At 41.6% G+C, this 26720-nt stretch overlaps 1 protein-coding gene across 3 annotated transcripts in view; it reads left to right on the top strand.

Moving 5' to 3' along the window:
* Positions 1 to 26720, top strand: part of LOC131132440 (chemokine-like protein TAFA-5) — a 122811-nt gene that overhangs the window by 35474 nt on the left and 60617 nt on the right. The window contains exon 1 of one of the 3 annotated variants that reach the window (XR_009130364.1): positions 2652 to 3203. The exons of the other annotated variants lie outside the window; for them this stretch is intronic. The gene's annotated coding sequence lies outside the window, so the exon portion shown is untranslated. Of the gene's footprint in view, positions 1 to 2651; positions 3204 to 26720 lie in introns of those variants that run through there. 3 annotated transcript variants of the gene reach the window in all.

A 26720-nucleotide genomic window follows, 5' to 3' on the forward strand; every position in this document is an offset into this window, starting at 1 on the left:
ATAAAGTGTAAATTGAGAGAAATTAGTTATAATTTCATGAGAAAAATAAGTCATAATTTTACGAGAATAAAGTTGTAATATTATGAGGAAAAATGTCCTTTTAGTAGAAAACAGTTGAAATATACATTATATATAAAGTTGTAATATTATGAGAAATCAATGAAACAAAAAAGTTATAATTATGGAAAAAGTTATAATACTATAGAAATAAAGTCAAAATATTATGTATGAGCCTGTAAAGGTAAAAACACCTATTGTGACTGAAGCCCACAGCGTTGATGCAATCGGCGTATTTCTAGTGTTAACAGACGAAGCTTAATTAGCGTTAGGTGTTGGAGACGGTGCGTTATAAATATTTCCTCTCATTTACACCAACTGCTAATATGAGGTGGCAGGAGGCGGGGGACGGAGCCTTGGGGGACTCTTTTTTTTGTGTGTGTGTACAGGTTAGGTGTCAGAAGCAGGTGCATGAAAATGTCGGGCAATTTAGAAACTTTCAAAGTATTTCTCATTGCACACGCAGCTATAATTAGCTCCTCCGCTCTAGCAGCATATGCTCAGGCCATATGATTATGTTGGACATGCACAGAATTCCCACCCCAAATCCTTGCCGGGGTCAACTCTTATTCCCCACTTTAAACATATTAAACAGTCACGGTTTAACTGGCATTGACATCCAAAATGTGCACATCAACACACACAGTTTGGCGCTTGATAGCAGAGACTGTTATCAGCTAATTAGTGCGGCGAGCTGCAGGGGACGGGGTGTGTGCTCGTTGTCGCGACACTTTTCCGGTTTGAGTGGTGCCATCACTTGTCATCTTTGTCAATTAGAAATGCACACAAGTGGAGATAAGCATGCCAAAGAGAGTGTATTATTGAGGAGAAATGGCTGACCTACAAACTGCGTATTTATATGTTGAGTTATACATCCAAGAAGCTTGCAGGAATATAAATACAAGAGGAATAATAGCATTTGTTTTGCTCTGCAGGGGAGGGATTACACAAGCTATTGTTTGGCTCTGTTGGCTGTTTTGCTCTATATTTGGTCCTCCTCCAGTCACATTGCTTTCGCAGTGTCCTTTTTTTTAAAAATGCTTGATTAGAAATGCTTTTTAAGAACGTGCATTCATCAGTCTTTTACTGTATGTGTGTGATATGATGACATTTTGGGCTACATATATGGACTAGCGTTCAGTGGGTGTCGAATAAGGTTGGATAATGAGCTGGAATCTCAGCATGAGAAAGCATACTGATGCTTGTGGAGGCTTTACTAATAAGGTGCAGGAATTTAGGGTTTTTTCGGTGGTGCAACATATTTCTATACAAGCAGATGCAAGTTGACACTGTATGGAAGAAAAGTGAATAACAATATGGTCTGCTAGCTCCAAGTTGACCTCTCCTCTGATTTCAGATCAACATTTACTATAAAAGTGACTCTTATGACATTAGATTCAGCACCAGAACCCTCCGCCTCTACAGCGCACACAACACAGGCTCACACCGCGCCCTCCAAACCTTCCTGCTAGCTCCAAGTTAACTTATCGGATTTCAGATCAACATTTGCTATAAAAGTGACTCTTATGACATTAGATTCATCACCAGAACCCCCCGCCTCTACAGCGCACACAACACAGGCTCACACCGTCGCCTCCAAACCCTCTTGCTAGCTCTAAGTTGACTTCTCCTCTTATTTCAGATCAACATTTCCAATAAAAGTGACTCTTATGACATTAGATTCAGCACCAGAACCCTTCACCTCTACAGCGCACACAACACAGGCTCACACCGCCGCCTCCAAGCCTTCCTACTAGCTCCAAGTTAACTAATCGGATTTCAGATCAACATTTGCAATAAAAGTGACTCTTATGACATCAGATTCAGCACCAGAACCCTTCGCGTCTACAGCGCACACAACACAGGCTCTCACCACCGCCTCCAAACCCTCATCCTAGCTTGAATTTGGCTTTTCTCTGATTTTGGATCTCCTTCTTCACTGCTCATGACAAAGCCTTGCACCTCCCCCTGAAAACATTTATTTCAGATCCATCATGAAACATTGTACTATCTGCAGCATGGTTTTAGGCTACGTTTTATTTTAATTTTACACAAATTAATTCGGGAAGTACAAAATGGCCTTGTAAAACTGCACTTCAGCTTGTTATATTTTGTTGTTGTAATGGGTAAAATACATTAAAAAGAAACTCGAGTTATGTTTGCGGCTCCATATTTTTTTTTCATGTAAGATGGGTCAAAATAGGTCTTTCAATACTAAAGGTGGCCAAGTCCTGCCATAGTTGAAGAAACAGAATAACATAGGATGCCCTCAGGTTAGAGCGCATGAACACGTCTACAGTGCAGCATCAGGTAGTGATAGAATGGTTTTTAGGATCTCAGCCATTGGGTTCATTGGCAGCCGCAGCTCTAAGGAAGAAGCTGTAATATAAGCTGATAGCATAAGGATTTATCAAGCATGGTGATTATTGAGAAGATGCATGCTTATCGCGCGTAAATAAGTCGCATTGGACCGCCCGGAGAAGCAAAAAGAAGGAGGAGAGAGAGAGTTGGAGAGACGAGAGAGGGAGCGAGGGAGGGGAAATCGGGGAGAGAAAAAGAGAGAGAGAGACAGAGGCTGCAAGGGGGGACTTGGTGGCCAGTGTTTGCCTCAGCCTGAGCGTCGGTGGTCGCGGTGACGAGTGTCTAACATGCAGCGCCGGGCATCATCATCTGCGCGCCTTGGAGAAACGTGCGCACGCCTCAAGGCTGCTCCGCGCCGATGATGAACGCATCCTTACGGGACACTCTCTTTTGGATCCAACTGTAAAAAAAGAAAATAAGCCACCACGACGAGGAGGAGAAGAAGTAAATGACGATGGGCTCCCAAGCTGTCTTGGAGTGACGCACCGACGTTAGCGCGCTTATGTTCTGTTTTTAACCTCCTCACATCGGACTAACGCTTTGGATTGCACCAAACACAACAAGGGATGAATGCTAAATTATACCACAGCAGTGTCATTTTCTGAGTTGGAGCCACACGTCCTTCTTTTACACCCCCACTCATCCCTGCCCCGCACGGCTCCCTCTCAGTCCACCACCAGCCCGCTCCGCCAGGATGCAGCTGCTCCGCGTTGCGTGGGCACTAACTGGAGCTGCGATCTGCTGCTTCCTCATCCTCCTCATCCACTCTCGTCTGCTCAAAGAAGGTAATCACGCTGCGAGACGCTGCTTTTGCAAACAAAATTCACAATGCACCACTTTCAGAAGCTTCCTTTTATCTCATTTCCACCCGAAAGTTCTTGCATGGGGCATACAGAGAAGCAATTAAACAGCCTCTTGTTTTACAGCTTCTCAATAGATGGCACTAGAGTCTAGCTTTAGGGTAACATTGAGGTCAAGCCACTCTCTAACGTCAAATCTTACCTTCAAATGCTTCAACCAGGCTGAAATTCCATTAAGATGATCACCATCATCATTTGAATGCTCTTTCTTCCAGCTGCTTAAAAATCCATCGTCATCGGCACCTGCCCTTCCATGCTGCATGGACGACATAGCCTGCAGACGTGCTGCATTGTGGCTCGGCTCTTTTTGACGGTTGCGGTTCATTTCATAATTTAACCTCAAATTCAAGGCCTTTCTCCTACATGCTGCACAGAATAGATCTCCAGGGGAGTAAAGTCAGAGCTCCTCATGAAAGTCAAATGGTCGCTCTCCTTGATGAACTTGGCAGTTAATATTCCCTTTACAGAGCTCAGGGCAAACAGAAGCCCCTTTGACACTCTTGAGTTTGTCTCCGGGCACGCGTGGCATGGAACGGCCTTATAGTGGGCTTCAATCCCTGGACAAATATTCAGGTCAAACAGTCTCCCCTTTGCTGTGGAGAGTGTATGACTACCAAGAGTTGGAGACTATCCAAGCATACCGAGAGGAAAAAAAAAACAAAAAACTTGTGCGTCAGCCAAAATGGAACTTGAGTTGAGGATTTTGTGCTGGCACTTGCCTCAGAAGCCTCCCTTAATGTACTGTGACATGCTTGTGTTTTCAACACGGGTTCACAAAGACCATCATGTGGCCACCGACCAGTATGACTCTACTCTGCTTCATGAAAAAATAGATACAGGAGTAGATACTGATAGAAATATTCTATAGTGCATCATAATACTGAATGTATCATGAATAATGACTTCAGGATTAGTGATATCAGACACTATGAAGTAAGGATACATTATGGCACTACATTTTTTTATATACCTTACCTTTCTTAAACTGGCTCATTGTTTGAGATTGTTGCTCAAAGCTCCCCTTACATTGTGTGACACATGTGTCACTTCAACATGGGGTCAAAAAGACAATATGTGTGTCAGTCATCTGTCTTTTATCGTGGTTATTTGGTTCCAGATCCCACCATGATAAGTACATTTACCCAAAGTTGGATTCAATATTAATGCACGGAATATTTTTGTAGTAAAAACTTGTTTATTAATATTATTTTGACTATTATTAGAGCCCTGCAGACATGATATAACACCCCTATAATCACCTTTGCACTTGTATTGTTGCATTGCTCAACTGTAACGTGCAGACTGGGTCCACTACAGGGACCTAAGAGACGACCTTGTTAACTTGTTAGTCTCCAATTTGCTAATTCTGAACTTAACAAAAAAATTCAAACATAGAATGACAGACTAAGACGCCAAAAACTGACCACTTCCACATGGAATGGGAGGATAACTTTTTTTTTTCCACTATATCATTTCAGCCATGGCTGACTCCATGCAGTGTTAAGGTAATTTAATATAATGTCGTGTCTCAACAACTTAACATCACTGACACCTCATGACCAAAATACTACATCGAACTTGTCTTTCAATATTTCTGGACTAATAAAAGGAACACAGAACAGTGGTATTGATTAATTAATAATAAAAAAAACAACGTGCAGGAGAAAAGGATACGTGATATGAGGCACTATTGTTCTCTGTGTTCTTCTTTCATATTCCTTGCAATGTTGTCCATCCGTTCCATAATTTTGCTCCACATATTGCCCATCCCTTTTTCATGAAAAAATAGATACAGGAGTAGATACTGATAGAAATATTCTATAGTGCATCATAATACTGAATGTATCATGAATAATGACTTCAGGATTAGTGATATCAGACACTATGAAGTAAGGATACATTATGGCACTACACTTTTTTATATACCTTACCTTTCTTAAACTGGCTCATTGTTTGAGATTGTTGCTCAAAGCTCCCCTTACATTGTGTGACACATGTGTCACTTCAACATGGGGTCAAAAAGACAATATGTGTGTCAGTCATCTGTCTTTTATCGTGGTTATTTGGTTCCAGATCCCACCATGATAAGTACATTTACCCAAAGTTGGATTCAATATTAATGCACGGAATATTTTTGTAGTAAAAACTTGTTTATTAATATTATTTTGACTATTATTAGAGCCCTACAGACATGATATAACACCCCTATAATCACCTTTGCACTTGTATTGTTGCATTGCTCAACTGTAACGTGCAGACTGGGTCCACTACAGGGACCTAAGAGACGACCTCGTTAACTTGTTAGTCTCCAATTTGCTAATTCTGAACTTAACAAAAAAATTCAAACATAGAATGACAGACTAAGACGCCAAAAACTGACCACTTCCACATGGAATGGGAGGATAACTTTTTTTTTTCCACTATATCATTTCAGCCATGGCTGACTCCATGCAGTGTTAAGGTAATTTAATATAATGTCGTGTCTCAACAACTTAACATCACTGACACCTCATGACCAAAATACTACATCGAACTTGTCTTTCAATATTTCTGGACTAATAAAAGGAACACAGAACAGTGGTATTGATTAATTAATAATAAAAAAAACAACGTGCAGGAGAAAAGGATACGTGATATGAGGCACTATTGTTCTCTGTGTTCTTCTTTCATATTCCTTGCAATGTTGTCCATCCGTTCCATAATTTTGCTCCACATATTGCCCATCCCTTTTCAAAAAGACCATCATGTGGCCACCCACATACTGTGGTCACGTGAGAAAGTGTCTCTAGACTTTAGGCCTTCAGCATTGTCCACTTTTGTCCATTTCTGACCTTCACTGCTGATGTGCATTTCCTTTTGCTTTCAAGCTTGACACTGAATAGCTTTTAACTAGGTGGTGCTGGTGGGAGAGAGAGAGAGAGAGAGAGAGAGGCGGCGGGATGTGCAGCTGGTCACAGATGTAATTTGACATTGAAGTCTCACACTGACGAAGTGGAGTAGTGCTCACTTTGTGGCGAAAAGAATGGCCAAGGTCAAAGCTGTCTAATAGTACTGAGTGTGATAGGCATGGATTCAAAGGAGGGTATTGGGACGTTGATAATGAATGTCCGTGCTTATTATAAAACCCTTTTTAAGAGTGTTCATTGCCAAGTACGCCATTGACACAAAGACCAACGTGTTTTAGTCTAATTTGTCACAGATTGGCCTTCTGTATACACTATTTGGAGTGTGGATCATTAGTAATTTTTTCAGCAAATGTGCTTTTCTGAAATGACTTAATCCTGTGGGTCGTTATTGAACACTTAGGTACCATATATTGATTAGTGATTAGATAGTGATGAAATTAACAGCATCAAAAACACCATCAGCTCATTCACTCCCCAGACCTTCTTCCTTATAGACACGAAACCGCCTCTGATGCACCCTAGCCACATGTATGAGCCCACTTCCTGTTGAGAAAGCAGAACACGACAACAGGCTTCGCTACATATCTTAAAATAAAGCCTGAAACTATCCATCAGTCAGCTACAGATGTGGGAGCTGTACGTTTGGTCATGTTGTTTTTCATCAGCAAATAGGCTAACCTAGGATGATGTTGCTGTTAAAATGTGACTGTACCGTGAATGAACCGTAGCTAATGATGCTAATGGTCCCGCTCCTTCATGTTGCGTTGTTGTATGGCAGTGGTGTCCAAATGTTTCCCACTGAGGACCACATACTGAAAAAGGAAGGGATGGAAGGGTCACTTTGATATTTTGTAAACTAACATATCGTTTTTCCCCATTTTTGCTGTTTTTGAATTTTCCAAATATTTCTACTTTATTCTGTAACACTTTTTACTCCCCTATTATAACTTCTCTCGCAACCTATTTTTTTTAAATTACAGTGTAATTTTGTTTTGTTTGTTTCCTAAAATATATTTCATCTCTTTGCTATTGAAATTACATTATTTTTCCTCATAATGGTATGAGTTTATTTCAGCTTTCTTCTTGTAAGTTCAGTATAATATTTTGACTCTATTCTCATAACATTGTAACTTTTTCTGTGACCTAATTTTCCAAAAGTTAGAACTTTATATGTGGTTGTGTTTGTAAAATTGCAGCTGATATTTCCCCCATTCTTCTTCTTATTATTATTATTTTAGTTTTCTTGTTAAATCACATTTACAAACACAGCTCATTAGCATTAAAGCTACAGACACATTAGGCAGTCTTTTCCCTGGAGGGCCTGCTAAAAGCACTTTTTAAATTGTAGCATTAAGCCTAGGTTGTGTTCCATACATCATTGTGGGACCTTATTTAAAAAGACTGAAAATGTTACAATATGGTACCTTTATGTATGCAGAAATAAGAACCAAGGACCAAATGTTGGATTGTTCACCAATTATAAGGCAACATGAGTTGGACTTAGACTGTCACAGACAGGTTAGCTTTACCGTAGCAATGTTGTTGCAGTAGTAATCCTGCTCTTCTACCTGAAGTTATAACTCCCAGCCTAAGAAGTGACAGCCCTCCCTTTCTCCACAGACCATATATACGTGCATGACACAAAGCCTTTGACACAGCTTGACCCAAATCTGCCCGAGGCTCTGAGCAGAACTGCCACGCCACACCGAGTCACTCCCATCCTATTTTTCTTCTTTCAAGAGAATTCACAAGCTTTTTTTCCTGCATGTGTTAAATCAAAGCGGGTTGCATGGTATCAACCTGACTGTATGAATACACACGTCCCTGTCGCTTTGGACCATTACACCTAACCTTGCGGTTTTTAGGATCAATAACTGCAGGGTGTCAGGCGGCAGATTGTGTGAGCCTCTTTTTTTTGCGGAAGGACCACCGGTGCAGGCGGAGGACACTGCAGGAGTGGTGAGGGATGCTTTATGATTGAAGGAGAAATGAAGCTGAACTTGCATTCAACTTCTCATTGGAGCAGTCTCCATTTGGGCAAAATGCCTGGCTTTGAAGTGTGGAGCTGCTTTGGGGGTTGACTTAAAACAGAGTGGAAAGTAGTCACAGTTTGGTGCAGGTTTGCTGGGGATTCTGTTGATCAAACTCATATTCGGTCTCGACTTGAAATTCAACTAGTAAATCCTGATGATGTCATCGTATATGGTATAAAAATCTATGTTGCTATCAGGGGTTGCCATCAATGTTGCTATCAAGGAACACATTAAGTGAAGGACCGGAAATGTAAAGTGGTCCTAAGTCACTCACCCTGTACAAAGAACACACATTAAAATACTGTAATACAACACTAAGTACAATAATTTAATGAAACAGTAATAAACTGCAACACAGAAACAAAAGGACAGTTAAGTTTGCTGATGTTGTTGTGGCATTGCTCTGCCACCAGTAGCCTGTTTTGTTTTTGCAACAAAGACTTTGTTGCTTGAGTCATCCTTACAACGTTACAATACCATCTTGATCCTTAATGATGGTCACAAAAGTCCAGAATAGTGTGGTTGAACTGCATGTAGTGCTTCTCCCATCATTAAAGTCTCCTGTGGGAATGGACCGCTATGAGATTTTGACGGCATTATTGGTATTGGTAATGTTTTTATTTCATTTGAACTTGCATCAGATTACAATTGAATGCATCACATAATCAGTTCACAGTTCCACATGTCCAAAAGGAGTAGGAAGAAGCAAAGCTTATTAAATCCTACCCCTCCATCTGGTACTTTTACAATCAGTAACTGTTACATTTGTTCACTTCCTGCTTTCCGTAATAGTTTTTTTTTTATTTTGAATTTTTTTGTCCCGTACCGAAGTACGAGATGATATGACCATACAATGACATTATGTGTACCATAGTAACTGTCAATATAGTGATATATATAGCACATCATGACATCTAAAATGTAAAGACATTATTGACCTAAAATATCAGTGATTGACAGTTTGACTGCATTATAACTGCTGCTCTAAAACCGAGACATTAAGTGGTTGTTGTTTGTTGTTCAATGGAGACTACACAGTTTATCCCACTTATCTCTACATATGGTGACCCTCCATGTGAGTAATATGTTGAGCGACAACAACGACAACATTGTGGCCATCCATACCAGCACCGCTTAAAGCTAATGATGCAGCTAACACCAGTGCTATCTAGTATACCCGACTCTTGGCAACACAGCATACGCCTGTGTTTTGAACACATCAAAGCCCAATTTCGACTGTGAGGAATTTCCACGTTGTGGCCTCACTGGACCCCCCCTCTTTCTGTTATATCACAGGTATGACAAATCATTTTAGTGGTTTTGAAATACCATGGTACCTTGAAATCGGTAACCATGGCTAATCTGTTGTTTGGGGACATTTGGCCTTCCTGTTGAAATACATAACAGGCAGGGGGGGGGGGGGGTGAGCTTACAAACTTGAACTATTAATGCTGCATACCAGGTAATCATTGCACTTTTTAATTTGTATTTTTTTAATTGAGAATTTTAGAAGTACCTGCTAGCTGTTTGTAGTTTATTATAATCCATTTTAAAAAGCCTTGGATCCCCCCGCCCATCCCCACCCCCCCACTGTACTAAAAATGAACCAAACCGTGACTGCAAGGTAAGTACTGAACCCTGATCTCAGTTGCTGCCATTAAGGATTCCAGACCAATCAGTGTTCTTTGATTATGTATATAATAGCGCCAAAGAAGCACTTTTATCACAATTATCTTGGTTTTAATGGATGTGGCTAACAGATTTGCAAGCTTCCCAAACAGTCTCGTATGCGATGATGCAATGGATGTGTACTCCGTCAATATTTAAATTCTCAGACACCAATGTTCAATCAATGAGAACATGAAATGAGTTTGTTCTCAAGAAAGCCATGAAAGATGTATTTGACTGAATGCACCTAAAAGGTAAAGACATTAAAGTGCAGCATTCTGACTTGAAGATGTTTGAGCTCTAGCAGCGGCGGTGGCGGGGTCAGTCATTAAGTCTTCCCTTTTTAGCCATCTATTATTCATCTTCAGGAAAAAAAAGGGATTTTACAGATCTCAGCCTTCAAGCACAGTTCCCGGCTCCAGAGACAGAAAGATAATGCGCTTGTATTTAATGCTGCAGTAATACTCCTTCGGCATACAGAAGCGATGCAGAGGCCTTCTTCCCGACAAATCTTCTGTGATGTCACACCCTCGCTACATGCCAGTGAGCGTATGGGCGCCCGATCCGGTATTAACCGATTTGGTGAATTTATTTCTAACGAGCAGTATCAGTTGTAACCCATAAGGGCAAAACGCATGAATCAATGACTTAATTGATTCATTACTGAAAGGGTTTGTTAATAATGAATGTGTTTGCAATTAATCACAACAGAGACCTGTGGCGGTGTGTTCAAGGTAATCAAAGCTTCTTCAAATGACCCCCTTGTGTTGTGTGTCTAAGGGCACTTGTCACCTTTCTGTGTGTGTGTGTGTGTGTGTGTGTGTGTAACCTCCAACACACTCATGTCTCTGTATTTTACTAGCAGTATCGATTGCGGGACAGTAAAAAGTGTGCACTATTGCACCCTGTTTTGCTAAAGTCCTATTGATTGCGTTTTGGCAGCGCAGTGGGACAATAAAAAATGAAAGGCAGGGGCCCGTGCAGTTGGCGCTAATGAAAAGCTGGCCGCGAAGAGCCACCCCCGCTTCCCTTTTCGATTCGTTGGCCTTCACGAGTCAGGAAGAAGACTGTGACCTTGCACACTTCATTTTCGCCTTTCCACGAATGACACGTTATCTACACACATCCCAGTGGTCCAACCAGTCTTGAATAAGGATGCTTTCACACGGTTGATTAAAACAATCATCTCGACCGTTTTAGAGATGGATCTCAGTCTGTAGAGAGTCAACTGGAGGTTGTGGTTCGGTTAAGTAGTGCTCAAATCTGCTTTGTTTAGGTTCTGGATTAGGCAGAACCGTACATCCATTCACCCATCTTCCATGCAACCATTCACACTCACATTTATACCAATAGAAGATTCCAACAAAATGGTCACCGCAGACTGACGGAGCTGTATGGATTGGGAGTGTGGGCGGATGGTAGATGATATGCACACTCAGAGTAAAAGGAGAAGGAGGGCCAGCAGTTTTAGAGGTTAGAGACTAGTCGGGCCATTTGTCTATCTGCTTGTCAACAGACGAGACAAAGATCCCCTCAGATCAGCAGTTTCCTCCCGAGGAAGGGCGGGTTCTTGCAACAGCGGCAACATGTCCATCACCGCCATCGCTCACAAGACAATCCCCCCTGGAGCTCCGTGTGTATTTATCTAGATGTATAAGCTCAGAGAGTGCTGATTGAAGGGCACCAAGCTGGACGGCTTTATTCAGGCGCTAACTCTCCGGACTATTGATTCCGTGACCGCCGGGGTGCTTGAGTGTGCTCCGTCCACGGTTTCTGGAGGAAATGACGGGTGAGAAGTGTGCTTACCCTTCCGCGCTTTCAATTTGCGCTTTCCTGCTGTGTCAAAGGTACAGATGAGGTCATCCCTGCGGTCGATCAATCCGCCGCGTCTCTGTTCATCTAGCTAATCAATAGCCACTTAAGAAGTTTGATTGTCTTTGAGTCCGCAGTCATTTGAATGGATTTAGAAACAAGGCCTCTTTTTTTTTTGGTGGCCCGGAGGGCACCGCCCCCGCACACATGGTGTCGCTGATAACAAGCTTGGTCACGCTTTATGGATCCCTTGCTTCTGATTTTTTTCCTCCATTTCCATCTGACAAATGTCTGGCTCTAATCTGACATTAGGTTAGCGATAGTGCATTAGCTCACGTTGGCGTCAGAAAGGACAGAATATCACCGATGCTATGCTCCACGCCACCGAAAGAAATTGCGTGTTTCTTCCTTAGAAAACTAATGGAAGCTTTATCGATTCGAACAAGCCGAGCCATGTGCTTTGTCTCACCTGTCACATTGTGTCTCAAGCAATTTCATAAAGATCATTATTTCCTTTCTGTGGTTGTCCTGCTGCTAAACAAGATCCTCCAACCTTCATCCATGCCTTTTGTCGCCACTCTGCACCAATGGAAAACGAATTAGAAGCGAATGATGCATAATGAAAATCACTAGCCGCTATGACACATCCCCTTAGCTTGTTGCACCCTTGAATAAATTGCTTGCGGGCTTCCAATTCCTATCACTGAAATAGAAAATGGATTTATCCCACTGTAAAGGACAAGCTGTAACATTATGGGTCATAACAAGCAGGGGGAGGATCATTTATTGTCTGATGCCATCATGCCGCGTGGAGGGAAAGGTGGCGACACGGGTATTAGTAGTACAGCAAAGTGATATATAACTCAGTACCTTGTTCTTCTGCGAAGCCTCGCACATGTCAAAAATCTAATCAAACAGGATGCAGGAGTAACGTTGGTGTAATGACGGTGTGTGTTTTTTCTCTCTCCTTGTTTACTCATTTGTCTTATGAAGTGTCTATTAAAGGCAGAACCTGTGATCCATTAAATTTCAAACACGGTGCTCGAACATGCTATCACTCCCAACGCTGATTTATGGCTTTTGCAACACTCAACAACTAATGGCTGAACTTTTAAACATGACATATTAACCCCCTCAAATATTCATTTGTAATTACAGTATTATTTTCCACAGTTTTGGCTGCCTCTGAGTAGAGATTTGATGATAGCTCCAGATGACGAGCCCTTAGTATTGTTGAAGACACCAGCTTTTGTCAGCTAGTAAACCCATTAGAGCCACGGTTTCTACCTCTAAGCCACTGCTACTTTTTGTTTTGTTAAAAGTAGCGACATCATGATATTTGGTAAGGACACATTTCCAGGTACGGTTTGTCAAATCCAACTTTGTTAGAGTCGTTCTTACCTACAGGTGTGCACAAGCTATAGTTTAATCGTAGGGCCCGTTAGTTTCCGTAATTGTGGAATTGGACAATGAAATGGAATCTGCAGTTAACCACAGCATATCCCTAAAATTCACATGAGAGCAAACATTTATGTGGGGAAGTATTTCCCCGGCGGACCACTCAATTGTGGCAGAATTTCATCACAAGCACTAGGCAGGCACCTCCTGAACTAAACATGTCGAAAGTGGGAAAAAAAACCTTAGGATCTTCTCTGTGTCAAAGCGTGAATGAAGCTAGCTTGGTTAGCTGAGTTTAGCAGAGCATGCTAGTTGGCTGTGTGTATGCCACTCAGGATGTATGAGTGTTTTACAATGCCCATGGACAGGAAGCAAATTTAAAAATTAAGAGTGCTGTTTTCCACAACCTTTACTTTCTGTTGAGCAATTTGTAGCAAAAAACTGAATTTTGGGAAAAAAAAAACAAAACAAAAAAAACGGAATTTTGGAAAAAGGAAAACGTATACATATTGCCCTATTATGAGATTATTAAAAAAAGGTGCATCCATAATTTGAGTCATTAGGGACAAATTAGGGGTGCATTTAAAGGGCAATACCTGTGCCGCTATGATACTCGTAGAAGTAACTCTACCAACTGTTGCTACAGCAGAGGAAGTTAAGGTAATTCCTTTACATATCTATTAGAGTATATAGTGTATATGGATTATTGTAGAGCTTTTTCCCAACAGAGGGGAAAATATAATAAGGCAAAACATGGAGCGATCATGTTTCATCATCATCATCATCTTGGTCCATTCTGCATGGGGGAAGGTGGACTTTATTATCGTACCTGCAGGGACTATTTAAAGCAAACTCATGAATACAAAAAGCATCCTCCTTTGTTTCTGTTTAGCATTCCATGCAAAGCCTCATTCCTCACTTAATGCATAGATTATATACTGTAAACACAATCATTTATAGCAAAGAGTGACTGCTATAACCAGCTCTGTGAGCTTTCTCATCATCTGAGAAGTAATGCACTTTTTTTTTTTTTGGTCTGTTTGCTATGCATTGATGTGACCTGACTACTTTCAAATATGTCACTGCGTCGCCACGTCTGCTGCCGCTCCTCCATATTTCAGCGCTTATTATCACGAAGAAAGTCACAATAAGACCGTGAATCCGATGTAGAGACTGAATTCCTCCACACACACATAAAAAGTAAGGCGAGAGGGAGGGCGGGGGGGGAAAAATCATTGGATTTTAATAATCGCATGTATTCAGCAAAGGAAATATATGCCAGCGAGGCACATTTGCCTTGCTGAACAGGCAAGAAATTATACCTTGTGCACTGCCACCTAAGCCAGACGATAATACCACATCTTGGGAAATAGTAGCTCAAATCTAACAAAGTGCCTTTAGGTGCGACTTAACTATATGTGTTCAATCACAGATAGACATCATGGCCTTAAAGCACCCCCCATTCATGTCACCCAACTTTACACACTGCCTCCTTGATGTTCGCATAAGTACATTAGAAAATCATCAACCATCAAACAGAATGTGACAGCGTGTGCGTGTGCCTCCATCACATGCTTGCAAGCATGTGCCGCTGCATACAAATCCACAAACGGGTCACTTTTCTTCAAGGAACCCAATCATGGCCGCCACACTTTGTGGTTACCATGATGTGGTGCAAAGACGCGGAGCAAAATCAGTGACATCCCAGCCCTAATGGCGCCTGATGGATAAACAGACCATAGCAACCCACCTGCCTTTTGGCCCAGGTGGAAACACTCGCGCAAATTGCCTCGCCTAATTGATGGACTTCAACTGGATGCTGAGCTAGCATTGTGTGTGTGTGTGTGTGTGTGTGTGTGTGTGTGTGTGTGTGTAAAGTGGTGGCAAATCTATAAAAAGACCATTTCATGCCTGCTTGTGCAAGTGTGTGTGTGCCAATTATTTCATTAGCTGCTGACGGATTCCTGCTCCTTCTATGGAACACATGTTCACACACACACACACACACACACACACGCACATGGCTAATGAACCGACATAGTGGCTGAATTTGGGCAAGCAATGGTGGAAACGCAAAGACTTGGTCCATGTCCACTAAATCTTATTCAAAAGCTGTATTAAAAAATGATGTGTTTTAAAAGATACCCCTAATGTTTATTATTGCAGATGTAGTTTTCAGCTATGATTATAGTTGTTGGCTTCATGCAAGTCAATACTCCCAACAGCAAGTCAAAACTGCCAAAATTAAAACTGAGCATTATCTCTGTGTTTAGGGGCTTGTCAGCACAGCAGCACTGGTCACAACAGGGAACATTTCCCTGGCTGGAATCTGTCTATAGTGTCCTAACATGTGTATGTATTGTTTTATTGCAATAATTTATTTATAGCAATAATTTTAGTTGAAAACCAGGAGAGTCTGAATCCAATCTATATTCTCTGATGGGATGCTCCTCTTAGAATAGTCCTAATTCAGAGCATTAACAAATTCCAAAATGATCCAAGCAATGTATTACAGGCGTCATTTTAATATCGTGCCTGTGTGCCGTTCCAATGAGGTCGAAGGTGAAGTTTTAATGACACATCACTCCTGGTGCCTGCTTGCATTTTAATCACCTTCCTTCATTAATGCAAAAGCTTATTACAGAAAAAAGTCACACACTGAGTTGCAAGTTATATAAGATGTTTGGCTCATTACGACAAAATAAACAACCCTTTGGATGCAGCGAGCTGTTTCATGTGGCTTCAGTGGTGTCATATGAAAAAATATATTATTATTTTATATTTAGGGCACATTTTATTTTATATTGCGTGAGGGATGCGGCAGTTTGAGTTGAGTGCCGGTTGATATTTTTACTCTGCATCCTTAAAATAGTGCCATAATGGTGATGTGCAAGTACATGCGTCTTGTGGTGTAGCCCTGTGGAGTTGAGAGGAGATAGGACAGTGTGTGTGTGTGGGAGAGGAGCGTCTCCGCAGGGGGCTGTGTGTGCGGTTGTGTAACAGTGGTGTTTGCATGCAGGTGCCATTCCATGTGTTCCTTATGCATATTGTGTGTGTGCACCTGTGTCATTGTGCAGTGTTGTCATTAATGTGTGCGACTGCAACCCACAAGCAGTCCATAATTAGGTGAGAAAAACAAGAGGAGAAAGAAACCAAAGGAAGAAAAAAAAATCTGAACTAATAAGAGCAGCAACACCGCCCACACTGGTTACCTTGGACATCCAGATAGTTTCCTCTCTTGTTTCTCGGCTCTAACTGGGCTTCTGCATTGGATCAGACGAAGCCTGCATACCAATCACACTTGGCCTGGCACCGCCTCCACTGAAGATGCACAGGAATAGGGGCTGTGGGAGCAAGACAGACACAGGATGAATGCAAGGACAGAGAGGGACACAGTAGTCGATTGGTCTGAGCCGTGGACCAAAGCAATACTGTCTTTCTTTGAAAATGACAATTTTGCAGTTATGGAAAGAAAGTATTTGTTTTTGTAACTCTTCTACTCCTGAACTGTTGTGCACAAGTGCCTGTTGCCTGTGCAGTAATTTTTTTCACAAAAATACACCACATGCTGAGCTGTAATTAACCCTCAAAGTTGGCTGCCATAAAGCTCTTGAGATTGAAATGTCTCAGGAAGCTCAATGGTCATTACTCAATATTAGAAAAGTCATCACATTCATTCATTCATTTTCTCCCGCTTATCCTCACGAGGGTCATAGAGGGTGCTGGAGCCTATCCCAGCTGTCTTCGTGCGAGAGGCGAGGTAAACCCTGGACTGGTCGCCAGCCAATCACAGGGCACATATAGACAAACAACCATTCACACTCACATTCATACCTATGGACAATTTGGAGTCGCCAATTAACCTAGCATGTTTTTGGAATGTGGGAGGAAACCGGAGTACCCGGAGAAAACCCACGCATCCACGGGGAGAACATGCAAACTCCACACAGAGATGGCCGAGGGTGGAATTGAACTCGGGTCTCCTTGCTGTGAGGCCTGTGTGCTAACCACTCGTCCGCTCGTCCAATAAAAAAAACAGCTATTTCAACTTCATTGGTTGCATTTCATTGGTTATTGTTGCCAGGGCGCTGCAATGATGTCAGCCTCCATATGGGTCCTCAGCTCCTCTGCCTCCCCCTGCTTGACAGAGGGAGCAAACTCATATTTGTACCTGCCTTGTATCACGCTGACCGGTTTAGCACTCTGTGTAAGGTGGCACAGTTAGGTTAGTCAGACTGTTACATCGAGTAATGGCCTCCTGCGATTTCCAATCAGTTGACAGGCTCGCTGTGAGTGCAACGATAGCTTGTAATTGGCTCCAGCCAAAGAAAGAGCTACCGCCTCCTCACTGACTCATGAGCAACACAGTATCTAAATGATTAGTGGTAGTTGTGAGGTACCCCTACCTCACGGCGGTTGAATGGTTAGCGCGCAGATGTCACAGCTCAGAGTTCAATGCCACCCTCAGCCATCTCTTTGTAGAGTTTGCATGTTCTCCCCGTGCATGCGTGGGTTTTCTCCGGGTACTCCGGTTTCCTCCCACATTCCAAAAACATGCTAGGTTAATTGGCGACTCCAAATTGTCCATAGGTATGAATGTGAGTGTGAATGGTTGTTTGTCTATCCCTGTGATTGTCTGGCGACCAGTCCAGGGTGTGCCCCGCCTCTCGCCCGAAGACAGCTGGGATAGGCTCCAGCACCCCCGCGACCCTTGTGAGGATAAGCGGTAGAAAATGAATGAATGAATGAGTTGTGAGGTAAAGGAAATGTCACCAGATTGGAACACAGCCATCATTTATCCCACCACTATATAATCTGCATAGCTTCAAAATACAAAAAAGCCTTGAAATGGAATAGGTTGTTCATTATCTGATCAAAACATTAAGGCCAAAGACGTTAAAAAAATGTGGAGTGGATGGCAAAAGGCAAAAAAAGCTTTCTCTCTTTGAACGGAATTGTTGAGCTGCATAAGCAAGGATTCTCGCAGTGCACCATTGCTGCTGAGGTTGGGCGCAGTAAGACAGTCATTTGAAAATTCCCCCAAAAGTGCTGTTTTCCATGAACCCCCTCGGTGCCATGTTACCGTGCATCCAAATGGAAAAGAACAACTGTACTCATATGTGGGATTCGGTGTATTGGACCAGTTTCTTAAAACTTCCAGTCGTTTCATTTGCATCTGTAACTGATGGCCAACCAGCGCCTGGTAATAACAGGGGCCGCCTGATGTTGAAGCAAATGAATAATTTATCATTTATGCCGCAACGAAGTGAGCACATCGTCTCCATTAAAGCACATTGACTGTGTGTGCGCGCCGACTCCTAGCCCCGCTGGCTTTATTACTAATGCACACACACATGCACACAAACCAGCACACATATTCATAAACAGAGAACTTCCTCTCCATACTTGACATGCACCATCCCTCACTTCTGTTTTTTTTCTTTCTTCTTCTCACAGTGTCCTTATTTCCTCCTCTTTTGTTATGCTAAATACGATACTATCTTGTCTTGACGATTCAGTTTGGGATGGATTTCCATGCTGCGTACCACCTTTTGCTGACCCCATGTGCTAACATGCTAAATATCAAAAATAATGCTGTGGGTGGTGACTGTTAAATTGCAAAAAAACATGGCAGAATAAAAACGATACTTGTCATATTTTAATTTCCTTTGACATTTGTGCAGGAAGGAGGTTGACATCAGCTGCCTCCAACAAAGTTAGTTGAGTGCAAGCGTTCCACGGTGACTCACATAGTATGCATGAGAAATGAACTTTAATTAGCCCTGTCACACGTTTTGCTGCGAGTTCATCCGAATGCGTAACCTTAATATTTGAAGTTAATGCAAAGGCGCCACAGAGGTACCTTGTCCCGTTGTTTGATTTGTTGTGCCGTGTTAATAACCGCCTTTGCAATATTTGGAATTTGATGAGTTTTGATAGTCGCTTCCACATTTCCTCAGGCACACGACACAAAATCTAAAAGACTTTTTTCTACATTAACATGTATTGGTGAATACGTCACAGGCGGTAGGTAAAGTGCATGCCAAAACAACAAGTGATTATTATAGCTATTATTCTTCCAGCAGGAAGCCTAAAGAAAGCATTGTATGATTAAAAACAATTATTATAATTGAATTGCAGTAAAAACAAGAAAAAAATAAGATATGAAATACAAAAATGGTAAACATTGGCCGAGTGGTTAGCACAAAGGCCATACAGTCAGGAGATCGGGAAGAATCAGGGTTCGATTCTGTGCAGAGTTTGCATGTTCTCCCTGTACATGTGTGGGTTTTCTCCGGGTACTCCGGTTTCCTCACACATTCCAAAAAAATGCTAGATTGATTGGCGACTCCGACAAATGGTTGTTTGTCTATATGTGCCCTGTGATTGGCTGGCGACCAGTCCAGGGTGTACCCCGCCTCTCACCTGAAGACAGCTGGGATAGGCTCCAGCATACCTGCAACCGTAGTGACGATAAGTGGCATAGAAAACGGATGGATGGACTAAAAAAAGGTAATGGACCAAGGTGTCCTATCATTCAATTCGCACATGCTCCTGGTATTGCAGAGGTTATTATAGCTTCTGTGGTAGAGGTCCTCAATTACATTTGTCCAAGAGCCAGAACTTTTCTTGGCAGACACTGTAAAGGCCAGGTAGTATAATGGAAAAAAAAAAAATATATATATATATATATAGGGTGCGACATAACAGAAAAATCATGGTTCGGCACAAAATACATTTTCATTCCTTTTTGAACTTGTATTTTTCCAAAATGACCAAAAAGACCCCCACTCTGGGGAGTATAATCCGCATAGAAGATGGATGGTAAAACCTGCAATAAATCCTGTTATTCCAGGGAACAATTACTGACCCCTAGTGACCAATGTAGAATTCACATTCACAATTTGAATGTGTTTTCTTAATGACTTATATTTTTATTTTAATCAATCTAGCCATTCCTGTGCTTGAAAATGCTTAATTTTTGCGAAAATATGCACAATTTGCATATGTTTTTTACTATAAATAGCCCATATTCAACCACATAACAACAAAAATATATGTTTGAAAAGCCATGATAATGTGACACAGATACATTTGAACTGCGATGTGGCGAAGAATGATTGAATAGTCCATGTTTCAGCTTTGGTCAGCATTAATAGACCTATACTACCGACGCTGCAGCAAGCCACAAAATTACAGTCTTAATAATAATCAGGGGATGGACTGTGTAAAATTTATGATGTTTCATCTGAAACAACGTTTAATTCATTACAAAGTCAACCCATCGGCTTCCGCTGTGTATTTTCTGAAAATGCATCTTTTGCAGCCCAGTTCAACAGTATTTACTTTTCGCCATATTTGTTCTTCTTCTACTGCTGCTTCACTATGATGCATACGCTTCGCTCTTGCCCCCTGCAGAGTGGAGGCAGTACTGCATGGCGTCTGTAGTGATAGTGAATGGTTTTTCGTATTTGGTGATGTTGGCCTGCTGGATGTAGCCCACGTGCCGCCTATTGAGGACCACTTTTGTATAGGTTTAGTATGCTTCAAAGCAGATGTACAACAATACCAGCAGGTGAAAAGGAGCGTACGGACGCAGTGTATGCATGCTCTCCATCTGCTGTGCTGTGTGTGTTCCGCTCATCATCCCAGCAGCCAGGTTATCCCCTCCTTTATCATTATCTCCACACCAGCTCATAAATCTGCGTGCTGATAGCGACGCTGTGGCGTCCTAATGCATATTCATAGCAGCATCGCCTAAATATTCATGAGCCGGCGTCTGGCCGCTAGAATAGTGAAATATAAGACGCACTTTGCCTTTTTATGGCCTTGTTTTCACTTCTGTTCGTTGCAATGTGTTGGGAGGAAGCTGATGTATTTGCATGTCCCACGGCACAACTATCCCCACTTGCAAACTACACGGACCACTTCACGGAGGTGGGGTTCTGTTTCCGTGCAAAGAAATATTCCTTCTACCAGTGGTGAAAAAGCAGCAGAACAACCATTTGAGCAGAGATGGTGCACATATATCACGCTTTGAGCAATAAATGACATATTAGCATGCACATTAGACTTTTTTAACCGGCGACAGAAAATGCTTTTTATCTGTGTATTCAACAGCTGCATGTTTTGATTTAATCACCTTTCTTACCTGGTTAAGTCTTTCTACTCTCGACATTAGAAGACGAAAAAGCTTCTATAACAAAGAACTCTAATTCATGTTATTCCCCCGATGAACAGGCTGACAGCAGACTGATGGCAGCCTACTTGCAGCTTGTCACAATGCTGTCACTTATACACCAGCTGAACAAGTGTCTACTGTATAGGCATTCACAGCAGGGTGCCGCACTGCGTGAAATATAAAATATACTTTCAAAATCTATCGCAAAAACCATGTTGAGTCAAATCCGAAAGCAAACCTTGTGTCACAGCACAAAATACCGCATATGAATGGCTATGGGGTAACTGCTATGTAACCCAATAACACATGCACTACATAACAAGGCATTGGGGAGTTTCTTTATTAATGTCACCGTTCCCTACAGACGGCTCATGTGCTTTGATTTTGCCGATTCTTTCATTTTACTCCAGCCTCTAATACGGTATTATATATTACAGTATATATATGCAGCCTGTTTATGATACACTGTGCCTTTACACCTCTTTAATACATTCAAAGAAGATGCCTAGAGGTTACTCATTATGCCTTAAAACGGAAGGCTGTTACATTCAATGAAGGTGTTCAGCTTTTATACATGGAGGATGATTGCGTTGTTTTGTTTCAGCTTTGTAGTTATAAATGGTTTTGTGAAACAAATCATTACAGAGCTGATTGGAAATTAATGTTTCATTTTTACAAAATGGAGTTCATCATATTTTTGGAAGACACGTTAGCATACATGTCATACAGATGTTATTAGAGAAATGGTGAATGACGCGGGCTGCACGGCGGATGAGTAGTTAGCGCGCAGGCCTCACAGCTGGAAAACCCGAGTTCAATTCCACCCTCGGCCATCTCTGTGTGGAGTTTGCATGTTCTCCCCGTGCATGCGTGGGTTTTCTCCGGGTCCTCCCACATTCCAAAAACATGCTAGGTTAATTGGCGACTCCAAATTGTCCATAGGTATAAATATGAGTGTGAATGGTTGTTTGTCTATATGTGCCCTGTGATTGGCTGGTGACCAGTCCAGAGTGTACCCCACCTCTTGCCCGAAGACAACCCCCTTGTGAGGATAAGCGAGGATAATGGTCAATGACGCCGCATAGTGGCCAAGTGGTTAGCATGCATGTTCAGTTAATCACTGAATTCAAATTGTCCATCCTGCCATTGGCTGGCGTCCGGTCCAGGGTGTACCCCGCCTCTCGCCCAAAGACAGCTGGCATAGGCTCTAGCATACCCGTGACCCTATTGATGATAAGCAGCATAGAAAATGGATTCATGGATGGCGCCCATGTTTTTTAACCAATCTTGTTCGACTTTTGCTGACATGTGCTTATCCGTCCCCTAAAGATGTGTGCCGAATTTTGTGATTCGTAATGTTACAGTGGGTGTTTTGTGGAAGGAATGGAGCTGTGTGAGAAATTTCAAGGGGTTTAATAACAGCGCCACCATGTGGTGTATTCATCAGAAAAATAATAGCACAGGTAACATAGTAGGAGTGCATATTTTGCCAGATTCTCACCCTTTTGTGTGCAGTGGTTCACACACATACGTACAGTCATTAAAGTATTCAGTTGAATGTCTAGGTTTGCACAATGCTTAAATTCTTAGCTTTTACGGACAAATTGGCTCATTTCAAATGCAAATGAGTATTTCCAAGCTGAGTATTTTGCTGTAAGTGTGTGTTTGTGTATAATCTTTAGCCTCCTAATGCATTTCAGGATCTAAAATACACTATATTAAGAACAGGAAGCAATGGAATGGAATGCAAATGCAGCCAAACTTGTTATCAGGAGACATGTAGGCACATATAATATTATTTTCCTGATTAGTTTTGTTCTGGTTGGTGTCATGGGTAGGCTCGTACTTTATATAGTGCGATCAGCTGCAGCAAATCTTACCAAGATGAGACGTGACCTTTCTGTGTAAAAGTCTTCTGTCGGTCACACTCGCCTCAGGCCTGCATGATTGCATCGTTCTATTGTTGCATCTAATTTGTTTGTGTTGTAACTGTTGTGTAACTGATAAACCGATGCTGTTGGACGGCTTTGACGGTGTGTTTTGACAGCCGCATGTCATCACGTCCTACACACTGCAACAGGCGCTAGAAATAAAAGTATGAGTCCCCCTTGTCTCTCTACCCAAATGGTACAAAATGCATTTCAGTCAGTATACAGTCATTCCAGTATACACTTCACGGCTTCAGTCCATCAGGATTGTTTCAAAAAATACATTAATTTAAAAAATCCTACTCGTTTGCGGTTGAATATGGCTTATTATTAGTCACAAATATGCACATTTAAGCAAATACATTTGTTTTATTGTCTACATTAAGACATTAAGACACAAATATAAGGCATCAAAATAAGTTGTAATGATATTCAGTATTCTACAACGGTCACCCTGAGATACACAAGCACCTGACTTGATCTCCGGAACAACAGCTTTTTATTGCAGGTTTGAATTATCTCTCAACAGGCCCACTAATCCTCAACTGTAACTCACGCCAAGCTAAAACTCAACTCTGAACCTGCAAAGTTAATTCATGTCCAAAACTTCAATCAGCTCCCCCACCAGCAGAACACATTTACAGCACACGAGCACCAGTCGTATTTATGGCTTAAATGGCTTATTTTTGCATATTAGTTATTACCTTATGAGTGTAAAGGTGACTATATGTGTGTTATTTAATGCCTGGAGGGCTCTATTGATGTGAAAAGATGATTGTACGGGTTTTCTATGCTGTTTCTATGTTGTATGCATAAATAAGGACGGCTTCTTATCACGATCAGGCCTGCAACAAATTAACAATTAATGCAATAAATGAGGGATTACTGTAAAGCGGCTATTATTAGTTAGTAGTTATTCGGGTTAGTTTGTTAACCCAGGCAATTTTTCCCATTCGAAGAAAACAATGAAGCATAATTATAAATCACAAGTGTATGTAACATATTGTTGATATTGTTGTTCAAGTCCATCCTGTTCAAAACGAATTCAAGAGTGTGCAACTTTTTTTTTTGGCCCCACGGTGGGCTATTTCACCACCCGCACTTAATAAAAAATGCAGACATGGCCAGTGAGTCAGCAACATGTACGGTGCTTTGTTCGGGCACTCGATTTCGTAGACGAGCATATGGACTAGTTCGTGATGTGCAATATTGTAAAAAAAATTTTTTTTTAATCATACAGAAACTAAGGTTCCACTGTAAAGATTACATCATCTATGCATTGAAACATGTGTTCTTCTTCATAATTTATGCAGCAATTAGCCACACCTCGACTGTCGCTGCTTAATGAGGCAGCCGTGCTCCACAATGGGCTCCTCTCATCCATCCAAATTGGTGCTTAAAGCTGCTTTCCCCCCCATCTCCTGAGCCCCCAAAAATACATTTTAGCCCGGTGTGACTGCCAACTTTCCAATGGTGCATTCAGTCTATCAGCGGCTTTCAATGCCCAGTATTGGTGGGTGGGTGAGGTCAATCACCTATAATGGACTGTTTAAAATATGTAGAAAAGTGTTGGCTGTCTGCTTGAATTTACTGTGGATGCACTGTACGCCGACCTGAACTCCCTCATAATGTAGTCATAAAATTCCAGTAGAACAAGCAAGTATGGTTTCGCTTCCTGTATTTATTGCGGCTTTGTGAATAATTAAACAATTTAGAAGCTTTCAGTCGCTTGGGTCACGGACATCTCCAAGCTTCAGGTGTAACAAGTCTTGCAAATACTGCAAAGAAAATATGAGTTTCATCACAAGAATCCTATAAACAGTTCTTTATTGCTGGCGCTAACAGTAACTGCACCATAACCCGGAAGCCACCGCTGATTTTATTAAATGCCATCACAAGTGGCCCCCCTTTGGCTAATAAAATACAACAGATCACGCTCTGATGCATTTCTCCAAAGAATAATTGCGCTGAGATATGACAATTGACATTTTGTGCAGCAGAATTAAAAAATAAATAAATAAAAAAGCAGAGCAACACCTCACAAGACGCATAGGAGTGTGTGAGAGGCGTATGTGTGTGTCTTTATAGCCCAGCTGAGCGGCAGCATAGAGGCCAAGTTAAATGGGGAGGGGAGATTAAAGGCAGTGCCGGGGCCTGCAGCCTCTGTATTCAATCACTACACTCGGGCCACACCTCAGCCTGCATGCTGATCAAGCCGCAGTGAAAGGAGCCATACACCAGCACAGCACTGAGCATATACTTCTCAGCTACTGTGACACCATATTTCTTACAATTATATATTCCAAACCTCGTCTTACCACTTCACAGTACCACTTTAGACCTTTAGGGCGGCGGTAGTGAGTCATGCTTGTGCCCAGTCTTGTCTGCTCTTCATGCTGCAATATGTTTTATGAAGATTTAGCGGAATATAGCACAAAAAAAATCTGTGTCGATCCACAAAAACAGTGTAGTGAGTATTGCAATGACCTCTACATTGGAGAGACCAATCAACCCTTGTACAAGCGTGTGGTACAACATAAGAGAGCAGTTTCTTCAGGCCCTGAGTCAGCAGTTCATTTGCATCTCAGACAAAAAACATTTTGAGGAAAATGGTGTCGGGAGGATGGCTGTTTGAAAGAAGTCATCTATGTCAAACTATGAGTAGCCACTCTGAACAGAGGACAAGGTTTGCATCATCACAACAACACTGTAACATCTCTCCCCCAAAGGTTGTCTCATTCCACTGGAAGAGTGGCCACTATACCGAGCTGTTTTACCACCATGCAAGCAAACCAGAAATATATTGTTTTAAAAATCCATTTAAGAGTCCATTCAAATTTTGTTGACAAATATTTTTCACTATTTTGCAATTTTAGATAGGAAAAATACATGTCTCAGTATGATTTAGTGAAGCTCTTCAATATAGACTTGTGAAATTAATTTATAAGACAGTGTTGTTTTGGTCGTCTTATACAGGGTCAGGCAAAATGGTCTTACACATTTGTAGGTTAAATAAAAGGCAAATAAAGTAAAGAAAACAGTGTTTTTATTTTCAAAAAGTACATATAATGTCATTCTGTTTCATTATATTTTTAAAATTAAATCAGTTCTGGTGGTGCGAGATCGGCCGGTTGATTTTGATTTCAATGCAGATCCAGTAGTTCTGAAGTTGGTAACACAAGATAGTGTTTGGAGTTGGTACGGGATCATGTCTACCAAGATTGAAGTGCAAACGGAACGGAACTCTCGTTGTGTTGCAGTTAGAGATTTGTTTGTTTTGATAAACGTTTCCACAATGAAAGCGCGATGCTCACCAGTCCAATTCATGGCAGCAACTGAAAAATAAACAAAAAACAATGGCATTATAAAGAAACAAAGCAAAATGGCATTATATGTAATTTTTGAAAATAAAAACACGTTTTTGTTTCTTCACTTTATTTGCATTTTATTTAACCTACAAATGTGTCAGATCATTTTGCCTGACCCTGTATTTGTGGTTTGGAAAGTACGTAACA

This window comes from Doryrhamphus excisus, chromosome 7 (genome assembly GCF_030265055.1).
Source record: "Doryrhamphus excisus isolate RoL2022-K1 chromosome 7, RoL_Dexc_1.0, whole genome shotgun sequence".
Taxonomy (NCBI): domain Eukaryota; kingdom Metazoa; phylum Chordata; class Actinopteri; order Syngnathiformes; family Syngnathidae; genus Doryrhamphus; species Doryrhamphus excisus.